The sequence below is a fragment of the Miscanthus floridulus genome, chromosome 8, assembly GCF_019320115.1.
Source record: "Miscanthus floridulus cultivar M001 chromosome 8, ASM1932011v1, whole genome shotgun sequence".
Taxonomy (NCBI): Eukaryota; Viridiplantae; Streptophyta; class Magnoliopsida; order Poales; family Poaceae; genus Miscanthus; species Miscanthus floridulus.
The window spans coordinates 201,820,379-201,841,537 of record NC_089587.1 but is presented as its reverse complement, the minus strand read 5'-3'; positions in this window follow the sequence as shown (position 1 = coordinate 201,841,537).

The window sequence follows — 21,159 nt, the reverse complement described above, 5'->3', positions numbered from 1 at the left end:
CAGGAGCACTTGGTTTATAAAGACCGAGACCTCCTAGAATAATTGTGAAACACCTAGAGAATCCAAAGGAACTACCCATCCTCCTTTTTCCATGTGTGTGACTGCACATCAAACACTTGAAAGAAACCAATAATCCCACAAGATATAGGCTAAGCTCCCCCTAAATTTGTGCATACAAGAGTACATAAAGTTCACTTAAGCACATTAACAATATGAGGTCAAGGGAGTGACTTGCACTATACTTCAACTGATTTGAACTCCTTGAAACTGCTTGCAATTCAACAGTCTCAGCTGATTACTTCTTGTTCCAACTAGTTGCAATCACTTGCTGCTGCTTGTACTCTGATTGTAACTTATTTGGACCCTTGAGTGAGTTCTTTTCTTTCATTGAAACTCCTTTAGACCAAATTTATATTTCTCATATTTACTGATTCTTCATGACCAACTTGAGAGCTAACTCAATCTTGTTGCCACAATGCAATCCAATTCCATTCAGTCAGTTTTCAGATTCTGTCATCCTCAGAAAAGAAAAAGAAATCCATATCTCTCAGACCACTAGCCCAATATGCATGAAATTTGGTAGAGATCTTCATCTATGAGTCCTCTAACTTCTCTAAAAAAATTAGCTCATTTGAACTCCATTTGGTCTGTGAAAATAATTTTCTATCAGAACTGCTCAAATCTGAAAACTGCACTATTGAAGCTAACAGAAACCAACTCAAAACTGATTTTCTTCAAAACCAATCTTTATACCAATTGTACAGCAACAAGTACTAGATGTGTATAGCATGCTCACAAAGTTTCAGGTTAATTTATCAGTATTTGAATCTCCAAATCCATGCTTGAAGGCAGTCAACTTAGATTTGCAATTTTCTGGACAGATTTGATGATCGATGATTCTTCTTCTTTTCCTATCCAATCTTTGAGGTGATTTCAGTTGAGAATACATACAAGATGTTATATCCATTCAGTCCTCTCATCAACACTCATAATCTTGTGAATTCTTCTTGTATAGCTTATTCAAATCAACCTCAAACTTGATTCAAGCGAAACTGAAACTTTTGATCTAAATGGTCTTTAGCAGCAACATCTTTCTTTAGGTGAAGAATAACCTTTAAGCTTGTGAATTAAATTAGCACAACATCTTCTTATTGATTTTCTATGAATAAGCTCAATCACAAGAAGACATTAGTAACACAAGCACTAGTTTTCCATTTAGTAACCATTTATATGTGGATGACAAGTGGGTTACCAAAATGGAGAAACCTCATAACATGGACTAAATCTCCCTTGATGTCTCATGCACATTCTTTTGAGTGGAATGGAAATGTAAATGTGCATGGTTGGTCATTTAAGTCCAAAGGGCAGATTTAACCCATATTATGGTGAGTGGCTAACATAGACAAATCTAATCCAAATTAGCTAGAGAGAAAATACATCACATGGTTTTGGATTGATAGCCTTCATATAATAGCACACTCTATTTGAGAAACACATTCTCATTTAGTGAGACTACATAAATCACTTAGAGAGAAAGATTAGTCTCACAACTCTAGCCATAGATTAAAGTCTCCTTTTATAAGTGCTCTAAGTATTTGAATTTCTCACATAGCACTTTATTCATTTAAGAACTTGAGATTTTCACTCCATGTCTAGGTCATGGCAACAATAGTGTAATCAATTTGAACTATGCCAAGAGATACTCACAACCATTATAGCATGTAGATGCCCATAAGATGAGAATGAGAATTTGACAATCTAACATATGACAAGATTCCATCAAGTAGGAAGTTCTTGACTTGTGAGTAATAAGTCCTTTTACTTGACTTGAGCTTGATTCTTTATTCTTGGCCATTTTGAAATCTACTTGTATCCTCCAATGTGTACCAAGATTCCAAATCCATCAAACCAACTCATAATGTGCACGAACATAAACTTGCTTCATCTTGTTTTTCTTGGTTTGAAGTCCACAAAGGAAAGTCAAGTCACCTATGTTGCTTGATGTGGATGATCAATTCAATTTTGATCATATTTCTATTCTATGACCAGCAACCAATGAATATCCTCAAGTGCTTCTATTATCCTAAGTGGCTACACAAGACACAAAGGAGTTTAGTTTTCAAATAAATTGCACTTGAGATTTAGATGTTACCACCCTTCTTGATTGTAATGGATGAGGTGGTCTTTTCATCTTCATCTTGCACATATGAAGGTTGTAGATTTGTCCATGAACTAGAGTGGAGTCAGCTGCTACTATGTAGGAGGGACGGCACTGCTGCCCTTGGGTGCGGCACTACCACCCTGCTAATTTGCAGTAGGGGTGTGCTGCACCTCTACATCAGAGTTGTCAGTGGAATTTGGTACAGTAGCAACTTGAGGAGCATTCCACTTTTGTAGCATGTACTTCTTGTGGTCCTTATATCATCAATAGGCCATTTTCTTGATTGCCCCACAAGGTGGTTCCTCATTACCTACAACATGAATAAGATCTTGCTCTACTAGAGAGCCATTAAAAGCATCATATGGCAAATGATTCATTTAGACTTGAAGTACTCTAGCCACTCTTAATAATTCACAAACACACATATATTTGTGAACTATTAGAGACTACACATGTCAAGTGGCTAGCTAGCAAGGGTTAGGTACTAGTTACCGAGGTGAATATGAAGTTTGAAGTATTTCCATTGATTCATCTTTGGGTCAACCATATAAGAATATGCAATGTGAATTGATTGATAGCTTGAGTGAGTATTTTCAATCAACTTGCTCAAGCACCCCGAAGCTTCATATCACCTTCAAGTACCTACAACACTTACTAAGCACAATTTGGTACCCAAACTATGTTGGGTTCATTATGGTTAGTCACAAGAGACTTAGGCACCCAAATGGCATGTGTGCTAGCACATGGTGAACCAATCACCTTTCTAGCACAAGTGTCATTTTTGGGCCTCCTAAGCATATTTAAATCAATTGACAAGTTGAGCTTAGAAGTGTTACCCATGGGATAATCCTTACTTAAATGTCCCTTTCCTTTGCAAGTGTAGCATAGGCGGTTCTTGTTCTTTCTAGCCTTCTCTTCTTGCACTTTGCTTGCTACCTTGCTAATGAACCTCTTTGTTGATGATGACAAGCCTTCACTTTTCTTATTAGGACATGAGCCAATTTCATGTCCCTTCTCATGACAACCATAACACTTCCTCTTGCTTCTTCTTGTCTTGTTCTTTGGAAGTGTGGCTTGATCATCGACCTTGTTGGAACACATAGAAGCATTGTGTCCCATGTTGGAGAACTTGACATGAGCCATCTTCTTCTTCTCTTGGATCTTGCTCATGCCCTTCTCTTCTTTCTTCAAGGGGCAATCTCTGACATGGTGACCATCTTTCTTGCACTTGAAGCAAGTGATGAGAGTCTTCTTTGATTGACGTTGCACCTTGATGGCCTTGGGAACTTTCCTGTTCTGTCCAGGTGCAGCACTGCCGCCCTTGGGGTGCGGCACTAGCCGCAGTCTGTGCAGCTGGCTGAACTACTGTATTCTGGACAGATTGCACTTCTTTAAGTATCCCCTTCACTTTGCCATTGTTGGACTTGTAACCCTTTTGATAAGGCTTGATGCATGCATCGGTTGACCCCTTCTCAAGCTTCTTCACCATGTCTTCATGGTTATCTTGAGAAGGTTGAGCATTGCACTTGCCCTTCCATTGAATCAAGTCCCTTTTTAGCATTTCAACTTTTTCCTTGAGCTGTTCGTTTTCTTTTGCAATGAAATCATCACAAGTTTCTACAATGACATGCTCAATGGAAGGTTGGCTTGCTTGAGAGCAACACTTGTTAGCACATGATAAAATAGATGAAACTTGTGTATATGTGCATTTGTGAGTGTGAGGTTGGTATAATTTTACCATTGTTACCACAACCTCATGAGCCACTTCTAGCATGAGATGAGACTCCATAAGCTTCTCATGAGAGCACAAAAGCCCATCATGACTTTCTTGCAAAGTCTCATTTTTGCTAGTAAGCCTTTCCAACTTGTCTTTGAGCATATAATTCTGATCTTCTAATTGAGCAACACAAGATAGAGAGTTAATAGTATGAGTTTGCTCAATTAACAAGTTTTCATACCTTTGGACCAAGCTAGCATGAGAGCACTTAAGCTTTTCATGCTTTTTGGTCAACTTCTCCAAGCATTTGATCTTTTCAATGAGAAGCTCTTCTTGCTTGTAGAGATCTTCTTCTTGCTCTTGAATCTTCTCTATGAACTTGATCACTATCAACTTGTCTTTCTTGCTTAGACGTGCAAGGTGTTGATTGATCTCATCATCATCACTACCACTGTCATTGTCACTCTCACTCTCACTCTCACTTGCCACTTTCTTCTCTTTCTTTGCCATGAGACCGATATGTGAAGTGGTATAGAGAGTTGAGCTTCTTGGTAAGGTGGATTCATCATTTGGCTTCCACCGATCACAAGCTTCTTCTTCCTTCAAAATGTTAGTCTCACAAGAACTAAAGAAAGTAGAAGTACCACATGTAAAAATATTGTTCTCACCAACTATTTCATTACCATCCAATAAGTCATATGTTGGTGAGGAAGTGGATGTGGCATGATCAAATAGGCCTTTTGAGAGAATCACTTGAGGCTCATCATTTGTCGATGAAGTTGAGCATTCCTCAAGTGGTTTTCCAATGAGAGGTTGCTCTCTTCACATTTGGAGTTGCCGTACATTTCCTTGAGCGTGGTCCAAATGAATGAGCATCACCAAGTGGTTTACCATCTCCAAATATGACAGCATCAAGTACATCTTCACTCAAAGCACTAAATAAGACATTAGCAGCTTGAGCATTGAGTTGTAAGCATTTCACTTCCTCTCTAGATAAGTAGATCAAATCATCATGAGGAGGTGAAATGCTCACATCTACAATCTGCTCTATTTGAGGACCCATGGTCCTAAAAACATCAAGCACACTAGTAGACCTAAGATGTATAATTTGAAGCCATCTAAAAGTAAAAGTTCTAGAGATACCTTCTCACTTGTTGACATCATTCTCTCAAGGTGGTTAAGCCTGAAATTGAGAGCCAGGCTCTGATATCAATTGAAAGGACCTTGATATCGCCTAGGAGGCCTAGAGGAGGGTGAATAGGCCTGCAAAAATTCAACTCAAAACTCTGTTAGAACAAAGGGCGGCACTGCCGGCCTTATAGGGCAGCACTGCCGCTCTTCAAAAATAAAGCAAACAGCGTTGATATTTCACAGATAGTAACCTGACCCTATCAGCTGCTCAATCCTGCAAATTCAACTCAAAACTCTATTAGAACATAGGGCGGCACTACCGGCCTTATAGGGCAGCACTGCCGCTCTTCAAAAATAAAGCAGATAGTGTTGGGATTTCACAGATAGTAACCTGACCCTCTCAATTGCTCAATCCTGCAACAGAAAGACAAAATCCAGTTCGAAGACTAGATACCACAGAAATCTCACACAAGAGAGGATCGAGCTACCAAACCCTAACAACAGCTAGCAAAGAGTTGAACCAGCAAGAACACAAAGTGAAGCACGCGAGACACAAAATTTATCCCGTGGTTCAGCTCGCCACCAAGGCTTGCCTAAGTCCACGTTGTTGAGGTATCCACAAAAGGATTGGCTCACCACCAAGGCTTGCCTTGCCCTCGTTCTCAAATCAAGAGAATGAACTCTTGAAGTGAGGGGTAATTTCTTAGCTGCAGGATGAGGTTACAAACCTCCCAAGGCTGCCACATGAGTTGGCAAGCACAAGGCGACGCCTAGCCGGCTAGGAGCAAGCTCCAAGAGTAACAAACCCTAGAACCACCGGCCAAACATGAACCAAATGCTCTTAGACTTTGGGAATCAGTGGATCTTCTCTCCAATCGAGTTTTGCTGCCTTTTCTCTCAAGTTTTGATGGTTGGAATCAAGGATTTGCTTGAGGGATGAAGGAGCAACAATGGAGGAGAGAGAGGTGAGCTTTGGTCTGTTCAGTTTCGAACTGAACTGTTGGAGAAGAAGGCTCTACGTTGTGGGCCGGCCCAAATGGTATTTATACCTCTTGGGTCCCAACGGTCGTTTATGGGCGGCACTGCCGCCCTAGCCAAAACAGGTAGAATCTGGAGATTTTTGGCTGGCTGCTTTGGCTGGGTAAGAGGATATAGATCTGTAGTTTTGAGCATCTGGTTGCACTAGTTGACCAACTGTACTAGAATCCCTCTTTATAGTACGGCTTTTCCTAAACTCAAATTCAAAGCATAAAAGAATGTAAATGCCTTTGAGCTGGTTGCCACTTCATTTGGCAATTGAAAACTTCTATTATCGAATATGTTTTCCTCATTCTCATTATACCTTGATTATGTGACTTGAACCATTTCCATACTTATGAGTTCATCTTCATGGCTTCAAGTCACTTCCACTAATGATTTGATCCTCAACACAATATGACTCCTCATAGCTTGATTAGTACCTCGACTCAATGCAAGTACTCTCTTCTTCACCTTAGCCATGGTACCTCGGTCGCCAAGCCATCGCTTGCCCTTCACCTTCGCTTAGTACCTCGAAGCCCTTTCCTTGCTATCTTCACCCTATCAAGCCATACTTAAGTCACATTATATTAAGCATCCATTGAAAACATTTCATCAATATTTTGATCCTTGCTTGAATATTTTCTAGATATGAATGTTGAGATCAATCAAGCTTAGTTTGTCTCACATAGAGACATACATGGATCAACATCAATATGGTCAAGCTAATTCACTGATTCCTTATTCCCTTCTCATTTTGGCTTGACATTCCAATTGATCTTTCATATATTCATCCATGTAAGCAAACCAATGTAGAGACCGACTTATATCCACTATACATTGTCATTTACCAAGTATGTTTGCTTTCACATGATGCTATGATATCCCACAACATAGAAGCCATTTCATTGATTTCCATTTGCATTGCTGTCTTTTGCTTGAACTAGACTGCTTCCATAAACTTCCAATACAACAATACACAGTTTGGCATTTCACTTTAACACAATGTGGCATATCATCAAGTTTGCCTACTAGTTGAACCTTGTATATACTTGTTAATACACAACCCACAAGTATAATGCAATAGACTCAATTTCCTGTTCAACACTTAGCAAACTTATTAGACCTTTAATTGTGTTGTCATTCAATTTACCAAAACCCACTAAAGGGCTAGATGCACTTACACCGAGCCTGTTCACATCGCGACGCGCGTGTGAGCATCTCGTCTTCCATCTTTCTTAAACTAACAATAAGTACACACAACTAGTCATTTATTTAACTTGAGTCAATCTCCATTGTACTAGTATCTATTATGAGCCCTAGATTCATTTGATTTAAAGTTAGGCCAGGACGAATTAAATCCAACAATCATAAAGCATCTTTTGGAAAACCACAACAACAAAGGATATAAAGTAGAATTGAAAAATAGAATAATTTAGTTATGGGTGTGCACTAGTTGTGCATACCGGATTAGTCAAGTTTTGAAACAACCCCCCCCCCCACCCCACCCACCCACCCACACACACACTCTGAATTTCCTATATTTTCTATTTAGTCCAAGGATAGAAAAGGCGCTAAGCGGTCTATAGGTGGTGACCTATTGTTCTAGGCATTCTATGATAGAATGTCGAGGTTGAATACTATGGCCTTTGGTGAGAATACATACACCATTAAGAGATTTGAGAGTTCTATTTTAGAAACTTAAGTTTTTTTTATTTGCAAAATTTATAAAAAAACTTTAGAAGATCATACCAAGCAAAGGATGCGAGAACAAGCACTCTATCTAGCCGTTGTCTTTCAACCGCTCATGACAGGGTGAAAGCTATAAGCCCCATGATGATTAAGTCAATATGGATGGGTATTTGGATGCCAACTTATTCAATTCAAAAGATAGACTCTTGATTTGTACGCAAGTACTTGTGAGGAGTTAACATTGTAGCAACTTGTAACACCCTCGGTGTTACACCGTTAATCGTCTACTAAAACAAGTCATGAGCATCATACTTATGTGTTAATGCATGTGGTGAAGTGAGTAGATAATGCATTGCAACTAAAATGATCAACAAAAATGCGAAAATGAAAGTTGCTCCATGATTCGTACTAGTTAACAAGTAGGGGTGTAAACTAATTTTGATTGAATAAAAAGTACTATAGAACCTATATATGAGACCTAAATAAAGTTTAAAGTACAAACTTTGTAGATAACAATGCAACTCTTGCTGTAGAAAAATAATGTTACTAGCTAGTATTTCTAATAGTCTAGAAACGGAACTTGAAAACAAATCCAGCTCAAGACAGAAAAATTCCTAAGGTGAGCAGCAGTGTGACAAAGCCATGTTTGGCAAATTATTCTGTGAAATTGAGTTAAGAAGGGGTGTCGTGTTGTAGCTCTTATTGATAGCCTAAGGTGCCCTCTTTAGAGCAGTGAAGATGGCTTGGTTCCAAATTGAATCATTTAGTTTTTACGGACGCTTTAAAATTCATGCGCGTACTCAGTCTCGGGCCACCGGGCTCGGGCGCGTGGTCACCACGCGTGGCCGTTCTGCGTCGCTGCGTGGCTATGCCGTGCGCGCGTGTGCATGGCCGCACACCGACTGGCCGAGGCTGCCCTTGGTCTGGCCGTGGCCAGGCCACGGCTTGGCCGCTCTGGTCGCACCGCTTGCAGCCAGTCGTAGGCCGACGTGCCCCATTGGCCCTCTCTGCGTCCGACCACCACTGCAATCGCGGCTGCCTCTGATGTTGCTGCTACCCTCCATGTCGCGCATCACGACGCAATCGCAGTCGCAGTCGATGCCGCTGCCGTCGTTTCACTCCCGCACTCATGTCTGCTCGCTGCATCGTGCTGCCCCCTCCCTGGCCTGGTTGGGTGCCATCCGCACGTGGCCGTGCACGTCGTCGTCATGCCATTAATAACACTGTGGCGCATGGGCTATGGCTGGTCACGAACGCTCGTGCTCGTCCCCTCGTGCTTGGACGTAGGTCCCTCAGCCACGACAACCGCGCCCCGCCAAGGCATGCGCCAGCTAAACCACTCACCACACCCGCCACCCTTTTTTCCCGCCGCGCCTCTGCTTTTTGCCACCGTCGAGTCATGGTCACGATGAGCCAGAGAGCAAGCACCTCTCATCAATTCCTTGTGCCCGCGTCTCCACCTTTATGTCCTCTTGTCGACCGCCCCCTCCCCGCCTTGATTGCTGCCAGGTCGAGCTTCAATTTTGGAGCTTTGCTTCCGCCACCGCGCCATTAACGCCCATCCTGCCTCACCATGGATAGATTCCACCTCACCATCTCGAGCCAGACTATCTACGCAGCTAGCCCCATCTAGAACCCTTCATCGCCATGTGCACCTAAGCCGCACTCCTACCACCGTCTCTCGCTGCTGACGTGGCCGTGCCACCGCGACTCGTCGTCGAACTTGCCGCGCGCATGCGGGCAGTCTCGCTCGGGGCATCTCCGGCCGAGCCATCACCATGGGTAGATTCGTGGTGAGTCACCGGTGCTCACCAGCTATTTCTACCACTTCCGAAAGGCCGTGGCTCATCGGAACTTGGCTACCGCTACCGTAGGGTGCCCATCGTCGTGGAGAGGCCATTCTACTATGTTCCAGCTCGTCCAACCACTGCCTAAAGTTGCGCGTCGTCCCGTAGGTGAGGATCGACCCCTTAGGTGCATTGGAGGGGCTCTCGGTTGGCCGGTGTGGTAGCCCCGTGCCAGCCGACGCCGCACTGGCGAGCGCAGGGGCGTCGGGGACCGGTCGGATGTAAAGATGGGTTAGGGTGGGGGCCTATTGGCATAAGGGCCGACTGTAGGAACAGGGCGCATAAGAGTTGCGTTAATACTAGAAAGAGTAAGGATGTTTTTACAAAAGCGCCACACGTGTGGCCTCCCTCCCGCAGCGGGCCGGCCTATGTGCGTGCGCCGCGCGTGAGTGGGCCGTGTCCGCGTGGTTGTGGGCCACGCTGGTGAATTTGTTTTTCCTTTTATTAAAAAATAGAAATAGCCTTATATTTTAGTTTCTGTGCTGAACTTTGATAATTAACAACAATTCATATGGGTGTCCAAAAATTGTGAAACCAATTTTGTTAGGCTCTTAAATTCTTTATCTATCTGTTAGTATAATTATTTTATACATATCTATGATGAAACAGAGGTCTATTAAATCAATTGGAAATACTTAATATTATTAGGTTAATAATTGTAGGAATTTTTGTGGCAAAATGGTAATAGCTTTAGCTCTAAAAAATTATGGTAGTTTTCTGGTATTATTATATGCTCGCTGTAATTTTGTAGCCTTAGAATAGGCTAAGCTTTAGGGTAGTTAGATACTCCTTGTTTTAATATATGTTAAATCGCTAGTAGAAGCAAGAATATATTTTAGTAGTTAAGTTAATACGTGTTAGATGAATTTGTACCTTGTTTGATGAAAATACTAGTTAGCTTAATATCTTAGTCATTAGAGTTAGCTTAGTAGATTAGTAGATGTATTCTTATTTTAAGAGCTGTTGTTGCTAAAATACTAAGTGTTGCATCAATGTTTCATGCATGTAGAGAATGAGTTGGTAGAGTTCGTGACCACCGAAGAGTAGGAGTACGAGGAGATGATCGAGGAGTACGAGGAGAAGGTCCTCGTACAGGAGGAAGCCTCGGAGCCACCGATGACTAACATAGCTGACAATCCGTTTACCCAAGGCAAGCCCCGGTGCATAACCCTTATTTTAAATAATCACTGGATATATATATGTGATGTGTATTTACGTTACAGGATTTATATCGAAACTACATGCATAGATAAACCAACCTATGAGTCCTACTAGCATAGGTCGAGTAGTTACAATGCTTAGGCTATCGGTAGTGTGAGTAACCTACTGTTACCATTATAAAACAACATACTTTTGCCGACATTTTCTATTGTAGGCAAAGGACACCTTTGTCGACAGATAACCTTCTGTGAAAAGTTTTGCCGATAGTCTAGAAACAGTCGCGCTAGAAGCCGTCGGCGAAACTTTTGTCGACAGATAACAGAATCTCCAACACTTTATGTGTAGGCAAACGGCCTACCTACGTCGACAGTTAAAACCTTTGCCGACAGTTAACCCTTTGTCGACAGTTAAGACCTATGCCAACAGTTAAGACCTTTTCCGACAGTTTGTATGTTGGCCAAACCATTTCCAATGTATTTTACAACCCATACCCTACCAAAAAAACTGTCGACAAAACTACATAGATATAATTACAATTAAAATAATTTGATAAATCCACTTTTGCTCATATAGAAGGCATCACATTGAACAAATTCACTTGATTTTTGTATAAATAATATATTAGATCTTCCATACATACACACTACTCGTCAATCCTATCTATTTCTAAAAATTGTAATTCTTTACGCTGCAACAAAATACGAAGATATTTGAAAAAAAATACCAAGATATTTGCAAGTATACTGCGTCCACAATAGCAGCATGCCATCTCCAAAGAGAAGAAAATAGGTGGCAGGTACTCCAGTACTTCGAGGCTGTTTGGCACCCGCTCTCGCCGGCTCCAGCTCCCTGCACAGGCACACTGTACAGCACTGTGCTGCACTGTAACGCGGAGCTGGCTGGCTCAGGCTTCAGCAAAATACAACTGCAAAGCGGAGGAGCCAGCGTTCTAAGGGTTCGGCGGCTCTGCCACAATACTCTATTACAGTGCTCGAAGCCAGGGCTGCCAGAGCCCCTCCAAACAGGCCCTTGGAAATAGAACTACTGCCGCTGCAAATGATGGACGGACAAATATGAGATTACGTACTTGGTACCATTGACTAGAAGAGGGAAGCATTAAAATGGTATGCTCTTGAAAGGAAAAGGCAAACTATACGAACGACAGTTACTTACACAAAATTTGGTTGTCTGTTGTTGGTCAATATATGCAAGCAGCTCATCCTGCCGAATCAATGTCTACTACAAGACCTGCTCACGAGAGAAACAAATGTCAGTATAGGAAAAGTAGCATTTTCTATTAATTGTTTCATGAACTCCATGTATCAATCTAGGATTTCACGTCTGGTTCTGATACAACAAAATTATCAAGAAATTTAGTGAACAACCAAATTCTTGATGTAACTAACATGGCTGAGAAAAATATTATTACCTCACAATGAAGCTACAACATATACTTAAATTTTAAGATACCAAACTAGGGTCAACATGGTAATCAGCTTACAGCTACTTTTTTTCTTTAAGAAAACAAGAGTACCTTCTTCATAGAAATTAGTTCAGCTTCCAACACATCCAACCGGAAAACAAGAGTATTTTCAGCATTCCTGAGGAATAACCCAACACCATTTTCTCCTAATATGAAATGCACAGTATGCAAAATTCCAAAATAATCAGAATATTTAGAACCAGAGGGAACTGAGAACCATCTACAAATTCTGAAAACTGCAATATGTCCAATTACTACATGTACATAGCAAGATAAACTAATGAAAAACTTCATATAAAATCAACTACCCAGATCCCAACAAATTCTGAAAAAAAATTTGACTTTTGGACCCTCCACTGGCATACCATGTTATATAGCACCGGCAATATTTCAAAAAATCCATTCTGCATTCAATCTTCAGCGTAATTCCTGCAAATAGACATTTGCAAAACACAAAGCACATCTAACAGAGAGTGCACATCTGTTGGAGCAAAACTACATACTAAAGAGGGCATATTTGATGGCAGATCGAATATCTCACCTTGGAGTTGGATTCGTTCCAAGATCACAGCCGCCAAGATCTCCGGTGCTAGTCACGGCCGCCACAGCAGCACGCTCAAACTGATGGGAAAGGATCAAGAACACGTAGCTAGAATCGTTCCTCGTTCAAGAACATGGGAGAAATTGTCCGTACCTAGGTCGGTCGCTGATGGTGGAGAATCCAAGCCTGCGGAAGGAGGAGCCAACACCCCAGATTGGATGGTGAGGGACGGAGGCGCGCCGAGCTCACCATTGCCGCCGCTGTGCCATCACAAATCACACACAACAAGCATTTAAGGTCTATGGTCTATGGCCTTAATAGCTCTTTGATTATACAAACGTATATTTTTGTTTGACTCGACAGCAAGCTAAAATAGAGTTATGCAATAGAAAGTATTAGAAGAAGCAAGTAGGGCCTGAAATTTATGAGACACTATGCTGCAGTAAGAAAGAAGTGATATACAAATTAGTATACAATTGCATAGATGAGTAGAGTATGGGCACAAGAGGAGGTGACAGTAAAATTTTAATGAAGGTGCGGTGGCGGAGTGCTTTGTGCAGTGCAAGAAAATATAGTTCAGCGAGGCAGAGTCTTTGGCAATGTAGAAAATCGCTTAGAGCCGGTCAGCTCATTTTTTTAGTGTAAGGCAAGCTAATACATGAGTGTTTCAGTCAACAATGTAATTAGCTAGCTCTGAAGGAATTGTAGTATTGAAGTATGGCCGTGTTCAGTAGTAATTTTCAGAAGTTGTAGAGTGCAGAGGTAGAAGCTTGCTGTGTGCAACTTGCAGCAGCTATCCAGTGATATTGCCCTCAAATTTCAGAAAGTGCAGAGCCATAGTGCTGAAACAAATAGCTTGTTTGGAGTGTGCTTTGGGAAGGTTGTGAAGAGCTTTGTGCATATAAATCTCGACAACAGGCTAAGACAAACTTTTTAATATGTATATGATATGAATTTTTTAAATATTTTTAGTATAAAGTTTTCAAACTACAGACCCAAATCCACTCTATTTTACATATATAAATTGGTCAACCCTTACTGAACACTAACTTCTTTCAACCTACGGACCCAAATTCAATACCAATGCAATATGGCCTAATTCAGCTTAGAGACGTAGCAAGAACACACAAATGAGATATATTAAGGAGATTAAAACATGCTTTTTTCAAAGGATTGTAGCTCATATTCAAGCAGGAGCATGAGAACCATATTTAACAGAATAAAGTAGAATAAGGCTTTGGAAAAAATAAGCAAAGAGCATCTGTCAGCATTAAGTAGGTTGAGCTAGAAAATAGTAAGATTAAAATGAATAGTTGCACACTACTGCAGAAGATTCTGTAACACTACCATGCAAGAACAGAACACATGATGCACTTGCAAATCAAGCAAAAGGGACAAAACTAAACATTCAATGATTAGCTAAGGGCTTGACTAGTTGATTCACTATTTCAGTTTCACCACAAATTCATACAATTATCACACAGATATGACTATGAAAAAAATTGAGTCCATTCTAGTAAATATCTTATAACAGTCTTAATAAACAGATCATATCTGCACCAAATATAATTGTTGATTTTCACCAGAATAAGAATGTAGGGTACAACCTACTAAACAGACATATACGAGTCAATGTCCTAACACACAACTACAATTCTAAAGTTGTCAATATAGAAAGTGGATACTTACTACTGTTTCAGGGTTCTGTTGTTCCTCAAATCCAATCAATGTTGCTGATGGTGCATGACAAACAGATCATTGGCAAACAGCTCCTTAGATAAACCCCTCAAATTCAATCATTATTGGTGCTGGTGCATCACATTTCCTTCAAAGATTCTTAGAGCACCCCTGAAAAAATTATCACTCATTCAACTTGCTGAATTTTATAGCAAAGAATATAGGCAAAAGATGGATGGAAGTCTAAACTAGGCAAGAGATGTAGGTGAAAGGTGAACTATGACAACCTTTCCACAGAGCACTTCTCAAGGTTGGGCAACAGTAGATCCACAGAGCATACTTATTTAGCTAGTATGTGCTGAATTCTCTAAAACAGGGGAGATAGCAACCAAAGAGCTTTAGTTTTAGTAACACTAACGGTGAACTTTTTCTAGGCACCTAACCTATTGGCAGGCATAGGCAGCATCCTGAATTCAGGTGTAAGAATGACTGAATGCATGTCAAATACATAGTTCAATCAATGATCTCATATATCATTACAGGCACAAATATCAGATTATTAACACTTCAACAGTATCTCCACTACCACTCCAAGAGCTAGCCCTACTGTGCTTGTTTCATATGTAGGAAAATAATGTATACACACTATGTACATACACACATGCATCTTTCTGAATTGTTAGCCATATTCTGTACATGTCTGTGCAAAGATGCATGTCGTCATGGCCTTATAGTTTACTTCAATGTTATGGAATGTCTTGAAGGCGTCAAACCAGTCAAGGATTCAAATAAGCCATAGGTTCAGTAGAGCTGAAGTTCTTTTATCAAAAGGAAGCGTGTTCTAAGCAAACAATATTTGTCAAATCATAATCAAATACCTAGGAGACATAAATATCGGTTGCTACATTTTTTCCTGTTACTAAACCGTGCACACAAACAAATTATGATGAGAAGGGTAAATGAACTAAATTACAAACAGCTGAGAGTATCTGTTGTTACAGCAACATACCGCCTTTGCCTCCTTGTACTCAGAGATAGCCTTGTGTGAAGCGTATGTGAACTTGGTGCTTGGGCCAAGCACAGGAACAATAAAGTGGTTGCAAAGAATAAGGTAATAAAAAATGTTAGACCAATACCACAAAAAGCCACTAGCAGTAAGCATTCAAGAGACAGAAGTTTACTTACTAGTTTGTGTCAAACCACTTGGTCATCTCCATAGCAGGGACACTGGCATTTCCCCTGGACATTGAGAAGTAGGTGCTCAAGCCAATCTCGCCTCCAGTCCAAGAGTAGCGCTTTGGACAGCGCCAAGCATGGCCGTGGTATCAAGGACCTGGTCGTAGTACGAGAAGGTGTTGCTGGGAATGTACTTGATCCTAGCTTCTGACATTTGCTTCCCTTGGACCGTGGAGCGGGGTAGTAGCGCCTGGGGACGAGGAGAGGGTGGCGCCTTTAGTAATATCATCCTCTTCATTTGGGTCCCCTACTTCTACCCTTTCATGCTGGAGAAAGATGCAATAAGTGGAAAACCACAAGGTGACCGTATGCTTAATAGTATGTATTAAGCTTTGATCTGTACTCTTTAGACATTTAGGGGTGATACGATACAACATCAGCAATCAGACTTAGGACAGTAGCAAGAGCTGCACATAATACTATTACTACTAGATTGTTAATTTATCCTACACAGTATCAAGGTACACTTTCATACATAATGATACATGGGATCAATTTGGCAAATGCAGTGGAAGGGGCTAGCAACAAGCCAGGACATTGAGGACTCTAGCAAACATATACTGCAGGATAGTGAAATTATTATAGAACAATAGCCAAAGCCAAAGAAGCAGAATCAGGAACTCCAAAGGTCAACTTCTTAAGAAGATAAAGGGATCTAAGATTCACAAAGAGTTTAAGAGTTTTAGTAAATTCATGTTTGAAATTAAAAAAAAGGGAGAGCTACTAATCCAGTAGGACCCCAAGGGACTGGCACTTCATAGATCATTTCATAAATTCATGTTCAACACTAATTTGGAAGTTAAAGCAATGATAATGATAAGAAGAAACCAGCATAAGTCTTCCACAATTGCAATTTTATTGCATACCTCTGGAAGGTTTGGGCCTGAATACCCTGTAGGTTGACTGCTCGGAGCAAGTTCATTCTGACGACAGGATGAACCATTTATTATTTTAGCCCGTGAATCAATCGATCCATCTGCAGCAAACACAAATATATTCAAATTTGACTATGAGGATGAAACGCTAAACGATAAGCAACTAAGTTTTGGTGTGGAAAACATGATGCATAACACAAGGGTAAATAAACATTATATTAAAGGGAAAGCTAACTCTCTCCCTCCTCCATTTGCAGCCAAGTTAATTTGGATCTAGATGGACATGCGAAGACGACACATACACAGTAAATCAGGTCTCTAAAAAAATTGCAGAGGAATTGGAATTACCAACATAACATTTCAGGCAATCTAGATTCTACATTGCAGCAAAATGGAGTGCACATATGTTCAGCATGGTTCAACATTAGGGGCACAATTGAACTACACAATATAATGGAAGTGGAAGGGTGGAAAACAGTCTCACCATTTATCCCTTTCCTTTTGCTGCGCCCTCTCATCCCCACTTCTACTCTGAGAGAGTAGCTGTGCTAGTCAACGCCGCCTAATCACCTACACAAAGGGGAAAAGGTGGAGGGAGAGAGGATCTGGGGGAGGACTTAGGAGACCGAGGAGGAGAGGAAGAGGGTGACGTACCGCCAGATTCAGCGAGCGAGGTAAGGCGCCACCGCTGCCGATAATGATGAGGCCACGCACAGGCTTGGTCGGCCAGCCTGCGCCGGTCGTGGCTCGCGATGCATCCGGCGTCATTGAGATGAGGCAGCTAGGGTTTTGTTGACCACAGTAGCATAGGCGGATCGGTGGAAGGAGGCAGCGCCAGGTGGCACCCACGCCGGCAGCCACCGGTGGGTCCTAGGCGCGTCACCGAGGAGGAGGCGTTGTCGGCCGTGGCAGGGACGGCCACCCTCCGCACCGGCGCAACACTCGGCGGGGGGCGCCGTCGGCCCGCGTGGCCATGAGGCGTGAGGAGGGCATGGAGGAGGAGGAGGAGGGCAGCCGTCGCTGCATCGAGGGCCGGTGCTGCCAAGGTGCGGTGGCGCCGTCGTGGCCGCGTCGGGAGAGTTGGGGAGGGAGAGAAAGCGCTACGGGAAAGGAAGAGATAGAAGGGGGGAGAGAGAGGAGGGGATGCGATATTTTTACCCAGTGTGGGTACTCCTTGGCCGACACTTGCACAGTTGCCCTATATAGGCTACGCCGACACTTTCTAAGTCTTCTAATTTTTGCCGACACTTTTTCTGCCAGTAGAGAAACGCCGACAGATAATTTGTAGTCTTATAGTCTTATTGCCGACAGATAATTAGACATTAAAATGATATACAATTGCCAACACATAATATGTCGTCCAAACCTGCCTTTTGCCAACACATAAGTGTAGACAAATGTGTGTCATGGTGTAGTGTACTCACAATAGGTGATTATTATTACTACTCTCATGATAAAATGGTGAAAGGAAATGGAGACCGGGCAAGGATATGGTATGGGTATTGGTCGGTGTAATAGGCTGTGTCCCGCAGCCAACGGGGCATATCTTGGTTACACTTTTTTCCTGTCCATGTCGGTTAAGGACCGTCCGTTGCTATGGATGGTAGTCAGGTCACAGAATTATTATCCTGAGCACATACTTGCTTATGTGAGCCGAAAGGCTTGTTGCTCTCTTGTTGTGGGTTCCGGCTCTTTTCCGAACTAACTGATTGGAGGCGGGGATGGTGAAGGTCTAAGCACCACACTGAGTTTGAGACTCGGTAGTGGGGGCTTGGAGTCCAAGTTTGGACGAGGACCTGGACCACTTGACAGGAGTGTGGTGGGTTGGTCTTGCTTATGCATGGGGTATAAGCGGGACGTGTGTTTTGGGGTACCCAACTGGGATACATTGGTTCATGAATCGCCGTGTGATATGGTACGACTTGATTATGGTCTAGCACCGTAGTAAGAACTGAAAAGATGAAAGGGGATGAATGGGTCTGATTGCTCAACTCTTGCTTGAAAGTAGAACAGGTGCTTACATAGAATGGTTAGCTAATGAACTAATCATGACTGCTAATAAAATACATACATAAAGATTCACTACTAGTAATGCTTTTCAAAAAAGGAAACCCAACAAACCATAAAGCTTATTATATCCTTTGGAGTCAAAAAATTATTCCCACTAGTCGGGTAAGTCTTGCGAGTATATTATGTACTTAGGGTTTATTTACCCCTATTGCAGGTGCAGCTTGAGGAGTGACTGTTGTATGGAGGATTCTTCTAGTGGGCATAGACGGATCCTTGTATCTTATCGTTAGATGTTTATTTTTAATTTCGCTGTTTAAATTCTGCACTCTGAACTTGGTATTGTAATAATATATTTTTTAGAACTCTTGTTGTATGAAATGAACTAAGTACTATAAACTCATTCTCATTATTAGATTCTAGATGAAAAACATGGATTGTTCAAGTTCTTCCCTTGGGTGTGCTCGATGGAACCGCCTGGTGTAGCTTACTTTTGGGTGCTTAGTGTCTAGTGGAAGACAAGTGCCTCCGAATGTGTGTTATTTTAGACGGTTCTACCACACAACTCTTGATCCACTGTTCCTAAGTCTTCGTCTTTACTGGGGACGAGCAAAGGGGAAGTTAAAGGAGTTTGTTGATGGTATCTAGTGGATCAATCTGACCATCAACATGTCAACAAAGTGAAGGTATAATCAACATCATAGTAGTATTTCACTTTCAAATCATGTGGTCCCCCTTTGTACTTGGAGAATATTTGAATGCAATAGCAAACTTGTGAAAACATCAAGGGATGGTTACAATGATGCGATGTCCCATGGAGGTATTGCTCCCATCAATTGTACCCTCCTGTGTTTAGTGTCGCAATTTTGATTCAGTTCATATTTTGGAACTAACATGACGCATGTTTCGTGTAAAAAATAGGGGCATTATGGTACAACAACATTTCCCCCAGTGTGGCAATTCATTTTAGTTTGTGTTTCAGAAGAAATAGAAAACATGTTTCATGTGAGAGCAGGGTATCCATTGTAAAAAGTATGATTTTAAAACAACGCACATTTCAATCCATAAACATTTTGTTTCCTATCAATATATGTTTGAAACAACATAATTCAGAGAAGTTGCAACATTCAGAAATTGGATTATAGATTTATATCTTGCGTGCTATGTTAAAGAAGGAATAGTTGTCACCACCACCATTTCCCTGTTGGCCATCACAACACGAGAGCTCAACACAACGTGATGCCCTTTGAGCCCTTTTAGGACAAGTACACTGGTGTTGTCTCATAGACGGTCTCATGTAGTGCCACGTGATTTTAAGACAACTTACTAGACAATATATATACACATATTGTCTTTTAAGTTATCTTATAGTAACTCACAATTCATTAATTTATGCATATAAATAAAAGTAAAATTATGAGTTGCATGACAATCACAACTCATACAATGGTATAATAGCTGTCTCATAGTCCTAAATTCTAGTCCATGAGACGGTTATTTCGCGAAGGAACGACCTCTTTCTTTCTCTTCTCTTTCTTTTCTCCAAATCAGAAAAAATCCTTCATGACCCATCGTGAGACGGAATATGAGACATTGAGACGCTGACGTATAGCACCATACTTGCCTTGCATGCCACACTCTCTAGCACTCTTATTGTCCGTCGCCTTGAGCATTTCTTTCTAGGAAAAAGTCCATATTACCTCTCTCAATTTCTATGAAAGATTGTTTTCCTCCCTAAACTCTAAAACCGGGTAAACCACCTCCCTGAACTTTCAAAACCGATCGTTTTACCTTCCTGACCGGTTATAAGTGGTTTTTAAAGGCGGTTTTGTCTTTTTTTTATTTATTTCGGCTGAATCTTTGAAAAATCATAGTGAATCATAGAAAAATCATAAAATAGAAAATCTAATTTTGTTGGACTCCACGTGAGTAGATCTACACAGTGAACATATAATATATTATGCTTTAGTATAAATTTTTTATTGTAGCTTTAGATCTATGGTTTTCTATAATTAATTCATAGCTGCAGTTTCTATGGTCCAATTGTGGTGAATTTTTTATGATGGGAACTCTTGTATGCGTGAACTATAGTAAAAATTTCAAAATTTATAACAAAGTTATACATGATCCAATGAGTATAAAATTTTTACTACAGTTCAAGCATACAATAGTTAGCCCACCATAAAATTTTTACCACATTTGGACCATAGAAACTGCATTTATGAATTAATTATAGAAAACCATAGATCTAAAGCTACAACAAAAAATTTGTACTAAATCATACCATATTATATGTTCACTGTGTATATCTACTCATGTGAAGTCCAAAAAATTGGAATTTTCTATTTTATGTTTTTTCTGTGATTTAATATGATTTTCTATGATTCAGCCGAAATAAATAAAAAAGAAAAAGACAAAACCGTCTTTGAAAACCACTTATAACCGGTCAGGGGGGTAAAACGAACGGTTTTGAAAGTTCAGGGAGGTGGTTTACTCAGTTTTAGAGTTCCGAGAAAAAAAATAGACTTTCGCAAAAATTAAGAGAGGTAATGTGAATTTTTTCCTTTTTCTCTTGTACGATACGATACCAGGCGGGCCTGAGCTGGTCCCAGTA